Here is a 7,693-nt window from a genome sequence, read left to right as displayed (position 1 = left end):
TTTTATCCAACTTTGAACGATTCCAACAGCTTAGTAACTCCCAATTCTCTATTTTAATTCCATAAAACACCCAATTAATCATTGGTAACAGCCATGGGGGTTGGTGGAATTTGAAATTCAAAGGGTGTCTCTAAACTCTATAAATAGGAGCCTAATGCTCACTTGTAAGACACACCATTTCTATCCACTAGAGCACTTGGCTAGAAACACCTTGAGGCTTGATTATTCCAGAAAGCATTTCCAAAATCTGAGAGAGATCCCTTTGTGCTTGAGTTAGGGGGAAATAAGCTTTTGGACAAAGGTTTTAAACCTTGTTCAAGTTGGTGATCCCCAATCCTCTTCACTTAGGTTGTGTAAGTGAGAGTTTGTTTGTGGTTTATGTTCTTCCTTTTATTCTATTGTTCTTCTTCTTATTCTCTTGTTTTATTTACTTGTATATTTTTTTTAAGAGTTGTAATCTCTTCATTTGGTCAAAACACTTTATTTTACTTGTAACTTTTGTTTTGAGTTGTACTTTACTATTCTCTTCTTCTTCTTCATCTTCTTCATTTCCTTTGTTTTATTTGTATTTTCAGTTATAGAGTTGTAACACTTTATTTAATCAATCTTGTCCATTGTAATATTTTGCATAGAGTTGTAACATTATCTTACCATTTCCATTGAGGCAATATTATTTTTCCTAACAGGTTAAATGATCACTTTCGGGCTGCCATTTTGTCTGCCCATATGGTAGAAGAACCATCCAGTTACAAGCAAGCTTCAAACATTCCAGAGTGGCAGCAAGCTATGCATGATGAACTTCATGCACTTGACCGAAATCACACATGGGAAATTGTCTCTCTTCCTACTGGCCAGCATGCTATAGGATGCAAATGGCTCTACAAAATCAAATATCAACCAAGTGGAGCCATTGATCGCTACAAGGCCCGGTTGGTTGCCAAAGGCTACAACCAAAAGCAAGGTATTGATTACTCTGACACTTTTGCACCTGTTGCAAAGTTTAATACCCTTAAATTACTTCTTGCTGTTGCTGCCATTAAAAATTGGTCTTTATACCAATTAGATATCAACAATGCTTTCTTACATGGGGACTTAAAAGAAGATGTCTACATGAGTTGTAACATTATCTTACCATTTCCATTGAGGCAATATTATTTTTCCTAACATTCAAAAGCTTATCCCTTTTTGTTTCAATGGAAGGGGAGACAATCAAAATCATGAACCAAGACCTAGTGAGATTGGATAGGTTTGATGGATCCAATTTTACTAGGTGGCAAGACAAGGTGATGTTTCTTTTAACCACTCTCAAAATCGCCTACATCCTTGGGTCTTCCTTGGCACCTCTAGCCGAGCCATCCGACAAAGACACTCCCGAGGAGGTGGAGAAGAGAAGGAAGAGGGAGGAGGACAATCTTCTTTGTAGGGGTCATATCCTCAACGCTCTATCCGATAGGCTCTATGACCTCTACACCGAGACCAAATCGGCAAAGGAGATATGGGATGCACTTGAGAAAAAGTTTAAGGCGGAAGAGGAAGGTACCAAAAAGTTTTTGATATCTCAATACTTCGATTTCAAATTTTTTGGTGATAAACCTATTCTTCCTCAAATTCATGAATTGCAAATTATTGTTAATAAATTGAAAGTGTTAAAGATTGAGCTTCCCGAGGCCTTTCAAGTTGGTGCTATAGTGGCTAAATTACCACCAACTTGGAAGAGCTATAGGAAAAGAATCCTTCATAAAAATGAGGATTATTCTTTGGAGGAGATCCAAAAGCATATTCGAATCGAAGAGGAATCGATATGTAGAGATAAACTTGTGGAGGGGTCTAATGGAGAGACTTCCAAAGCAAATGCGGTGTCACAACCAAAACATCCCAAAAACAAAGGGAAAAAGGGTAATGAGAAACCTTTGGGTCCAAAAACCAACCCAAACAAGTTTAAGGGCGAGAAAGGTCCTTGCTTTGTGTGTGGGAAAAAGGGTCACTATGCTAGAGAGTGTAGACATAGAAAAGACCAACAACGACCTAAGGTGAACGCAACTCAAGAGGAAAACATAGTTGCTACCCTTAGTGAGGTGAATGCGGTCCAAGGCAAGGTGAAAGGGTGGTGGTATGACACATGTGCCACCGTCCATGTCACCTATGACAAATCATTGTTCAAGACCTTTGAAGAGTCAAAGGGCAACCATGAGATACAAATGGGCAATGAGGGCAAATCCAAGGTACTTGGCAAAGGTACTATTGATGTCTACTTCACCTCCAGCAAGAAAGTTACATTAGTGAATGTACTTTATGTTCCCGAAATGAGTAGAAACTTGGTAAGTGGTGATTTACTTGGCAAGCCCGGCATTAAAGCCGTTTTTGAGTCCGGTAAACTTATACTTACCAAATCAAATGTATTTTTGGGAAAGGGGTACTCTTGTGAGGGTATGGTTAAATTGTGCACCAATGATGTAACTTTCAATGTTATCAATAAAAATGCTAATTCCGCCTATATTGTTGAGTATGATTCTTTATTTTTGTGGCATCTTAGACTATCGCATATAGGTTTTTCAACCATGAAAAGAGTAGTAAAATGTGGTATGATTGCATGCAATATTAAAAACTATGGTAAATGTGAAACATGTGTTAAGGCAAAAATGATTAAGAAACCATTTCCTAGTGTAGAAAGATCATCTAATTTACTAGATTTAATCCATAGTGATCTTTGTGAATTAAATGGTGTTTTAACTAGAGGTGGTAAAAGGTATTTTCTTACTTTTATAGATGATTTTAGTAGATATACCTATGTGTTTCTTTTAAAGCATAAAGATGAGACTTTTGATGCTTTTAAATTGTATAAATTAGAAGTTGAAAACCAACTAAATAAAAAGATTAAGGTGCTAAGAAGTGATAGAGGAGGAGAGTACTTCTCTAATGAATTCAATACATTTTGTGAAGAAAATGGTATAATTCATGAGTGCACTGCACCTTATACACCACAACATAATGGTGTTGCTGAAAGGAAAAATAGGACTTATCTAGAGATGATAAATTCTATGTTGGTGTTTTCTAAGTTGAACTTCAACTTATGGGGTGAAGCGCTTTTAACCGCTTGTCACATTCTTAATCGAATACCGATGAAGAAAAATGAGATATCTCCATATGAGTTATGGAAAGGAAGAAAACCCAACATAGGGTACTTCAAAGTGTGGGGGTGTCTTGCATATTGCAAGAAAACCGAACCTAATAGAACAAAGTTAGGTTCAAGAGCCATAAAGTGTGCTTTTGTTGGTTATGCCAACAATAGTAAAGCTTATAGGCTATTAGACTTAGAGTCTAATATTGTGATTGAATCTAGAGAAGTTGAATTCTTTGAGAATATGTTATGTGACAACAATTCTCAAGCTTCAACATCTCTAAAGGAGAATTTGTTATATGAGAACAACTCTCAAGCTTCTACATCCAAAGTTGATTCTCAAGAGGAGAATTCTTAAAAGGATGTAAAGCAACCCTTTGAACCTAGAAGAAGTCAAAGGCTTAAAAATCACAAAAGTCTAGTAGTGGATAAGATAGATTCTCAACGAATTTCATTCTACATGGTAGAAGGAAATAGAGAGGAAGTCATTAGGAAAATTCCTATCGTACTTCTCGTTGAGGATGATCCTAAGACTTATAGAGAAGCTATGCAATCGAGAGATAGTGCATTTTGGAAAGAAGCCATCAATGATGAGATGGATTCCATTCTTTCCAATAACACTTGGGAATTGGTAGACCTCCCACCGGGGTCTAAGCCAATTGGGTGTAAGTGGGTATTTAGGAGAAAATATCACACTGATGGCACTATCCAAACCTTTAAAGCTAGATTAGTAGCTAAAGGGTTTAGGCAAAAAGAGGGTATCGATTATTTCGATACCTATGCGCTTGTTGCAAGAACAACTTCTATAAGAATTTTGTTCGCCTTAGCTTCTATACACAACTTGTATGTTCATCAAATGGATGTCAAAACGGCATTCCTTAATGGTGACCTCAATGAGGAGGTCTATATGGAACAACCCGAAGGGTTTGTCCTACCAAAATATGAACATAAAGTTTGTAGACTTGTAAAATCCTTATATGGATTGAAACAAGCTCCTAAGCAATGGCATGAGAAATTTGATCAAGCCATCATGTCTAATGGGTTTAGACATAACAATGGAGATAAGTGTTTGTATTCCAAAACTTGTAAGGGATATGTGATCATTGTTTGCTCATATGTGGATGACATGCTTATTCTAAGTAATAGCATGAAAGGGATAGAAGAAACGAAGAGGTTTCTATCATCAACCTTCATGATGAAAGATCTTGGAGAAGTTGATACCATACTCGGTATCAAAGTAAAGAAACATGGTGGGGGTTTTGCGTTAGGGCAAGCCCACTATGTTGAGAAAGTATTGAACAAATTTAACCATCTCAAGGTTAAAGATGCCAATACTCCATTCGATCATAGTGTAAAACTAGAGAAGAATGAAGGAAGAGCGGTGGCTCAATTGGAGTACGCTAGTGCTATAGGGAGTCTAATGTACGCTGCCCAGTGTACTAGACCTGACATAGCATTTGCGGTAAGTAAACTTAGTAGGTTTACAAGTAATCCAAGTGTGGATCACTGGAAGGCAATTGGAAGAGTCCTTGGTTATCTCAAGAAAACCAAAGGACTAAGCCTTCACTACTCCAAATTTCCTTCGATATTAGAAGGATATACAGATGCAAGTTGGATATCCAATATTGGGGACAACTTGTCCACAACTGGTTGGGTATTTACACTTGGTGGAGGTGCAATTTCTTGGGGTTCCAAGAAACAAACCTGTATATCTCATTCCACTATGGAAGTGGAGATCATAGCTCTAGCTGCTACTGGCAAAGAGGCCGAATGGTTAAGGGATCTGTTGATAGAGATTCCCCTAATCAAAGATAATGTATCTACTATATTGATACATTGTGATAGCCAAGCAACATTGGCTAGAGCATACAGCGGAGTGTATAATGGGAAGTCTAGACATATTAGTCTAAGACATGGATATGTAAGAGAATTGATTCAAAGAGGAGTCATCTCAATATCCTATGTGAGAACAAGTGAAAATCTGGCGGATCCTTTCACTAAGCCACTAACGAGGGATTTAGTGGCTGCATCATCTCGAGGGATGGGACTTAAACTCCCTAAAGAGATTCACCATTGATGGCAACCTATCTTAACACTAGTTATTCAACTAGTGTTAGGTTCAATAGGTAATAACAAGTCAATCAAGTGAATATTAGTTGTACTCAAAACAAGTCCCATCTGAGATATTGAGTACTTGTGTGTTACCAAGTGGAGGGTTAAAACCGAAAGGTTTTTTAATAGAATTCAGTCTTGTAAAGACAAGTATTTTTGGTAACAAAATACTGTAAGAATTCTACCTATATGGACCTAGGGGTGGTGCCGCCTCTCATGAGAATTGGGAGTATTCTCAAGAACGTCCATGAATGGAAAGTGCACATGGCCATTAACGGTGCAAAGCAAGACATAGAGGTCTCAAGTGAACATCGCAAAGGTGTGTGTATTATCACCGATTTGTCACCATGAAAAGATGGTTCAATGCCTAGTGCAACCAAATTTTCGACAAATTTTGTGATAATTACACTATAGTAAAGTTCAAGTTGAAAAATACTTTACTTTATGCATCAATGTAATGACTCCTATAAGAGAGAGTTCTTATTTAATCAAGTGGGGGATATGTTATATTTTAAATATAATGATTGATTAAATAAGTGTTACAATAGATGACTATTTAATCTAGTGGGGGAATGTTATATTATTTTATAATATAATGTAATATTATATTATTTTATAATATAATGTTTTAGATTAAATAAATGTGACATAGAGTGTCACATATTGTAACATATAATAGAGAGTTACATTATTTGGATATATGTGAAATATCCAAACATGTAACATATTTGGTGTTACAAATTCATCACAAATTTGTAACTCCTAAATATCACCCATTATTGTGTAGATTTGTTGTTACACAATATTGAGATGAATTTCTTAAAGCCATATGAGAAATGGCTGATAGATATGTGATTTTAACTCCCATATTGTGTATGGAAGTTACAAAATCAAGTGGGAATAAATTGGAACGTTTTGGAAAAAACTGAAAAATGTGTTGCTGAAATTGACTGAGGGCCGCGGCGCCTGGAACTAGCGCCGCGACCCTAATGCCTGACAGCTTCTATAATTTCAGTTTTTTATCCAACTTTGAACGATTCCAACAGCTTAGTAACTCCCAATTCTCTATTTTAATTCCATAAAACACCCAATTAATCATTGGTAACAGCCATGGGGGTTGGTGGAATTTGAAATTCAAAGGGTGTCTCTAAACTCTATAAATAGGAGCCTAATGCTCACTTGTAAGACACACCATTTCTATCCACTAGAGCACTTGGCTAGAAACACCTTGAGGCTTGATTATTCCAGAAAGCATTTCCAAAATCTGAGAGAGATCCCTTTGTGCTTGAGTTAGGGGGAAATAAGCTTTTGGACAAAGGTTTTAAACCTTGTTCAAGTTGGTGATCCCCAATCCTCTTCACTTAGGTTGTGTAAGTGAGAGTTTGTTTGTGGTTTATGTTCTTCCTTTTATTCTATTGTTCTTCTTCTTATTCTCTTGTTTTATTTACTTGTATATTTTGTTTAAGAGTTGTAATCTCTTCATTTGGTCAAAACACTTTATTTTACTTGTAACTTTTGTTTTGAGTTGTACTTTACTATTCTCTTCTTCTTCATCATCTTCTTCATTTCCTTTGTTTTATTTGTATTTTCAGTTATAGAGTTGTAACACTTTATTTAATCAATCTTGTCCATTGTAATATTTTGCATAGAGTTGTAACATTATCTTACCATTTCCATTGAGGCAATATTATTTTTCCTAACAGGTTAAATGATCACTTTCGGGCTGCCATTTTGTCTGCCCATATGGTAGAAGAACCATCCAGTTACAAGCAAGCTTCAAACATTCCAGAGTGGCAGCAAGCTATGCATGATGAACTTCATGCACTTGACCGAAATCACACATGGGAAATTGTCTCTCTTCCTACTGGCCAGCATGCTATAGGATGCAAATGGCTCTACAAAATCAAATATCAACCAAGTGGAGCCATTGATCGCTACAAGGCCCGGTTGGTTGCCAAAGGCTACAACCAAAAGCAAGGTATTGATTACTCTGACACTTTTGCACCTGTTGCAAAGTTTAATACCCTTAAATTACTTCTTGCTGTTGCTGCCATTAAAAATTGGTCTTTATACCAATTAGATATCAACAATGCTTTCTTACATGGGGACTTAAAAGAAGATGTCTACATGACAATTCCAAAAGGGTATAAATCCCATAGTCCCCTACCAAAAGATGTGGTTTGTAAATTAACCAAAAGTCTTTATGGCTTAAAACAAGCCCCAAGACAATGGTACTACAAACTTAGCACATACCTTATTTCTAGTGGTTTCCGTCAATCTCAATCGGACCACACATTATTCATTAAGAGCTCTTCTAATATCTTTATTACTCTTCTAATCTATGTTGACGATATTATTATTGCTTCAAATAATGATACTGCTGTCTCTCATTTTAAAGACATGTTACACTCTGTGTTTCAACTAAAAGACCTTGGCCCTTTACGATTCTTCTTAGGCCTTGAG

The sequence above is a fragment of the Humulus lupulus genome, chromosome 5, assembly GCF_963169125.1.
Source record: "Humulus lupulus chromosome 5, drHumLupu1.1, whole genome shotgun sequence".
In the NCBI taxonomy this organism is placed as follows: Eukaryota; Viridiplantae; Streptophyta; class Magnoliopsida; order Rosales; family Cannabaceae; genus Humulus; species Humulus lupulus.
Note: the sequence above shows the minus strand (reverse complement) of the source record.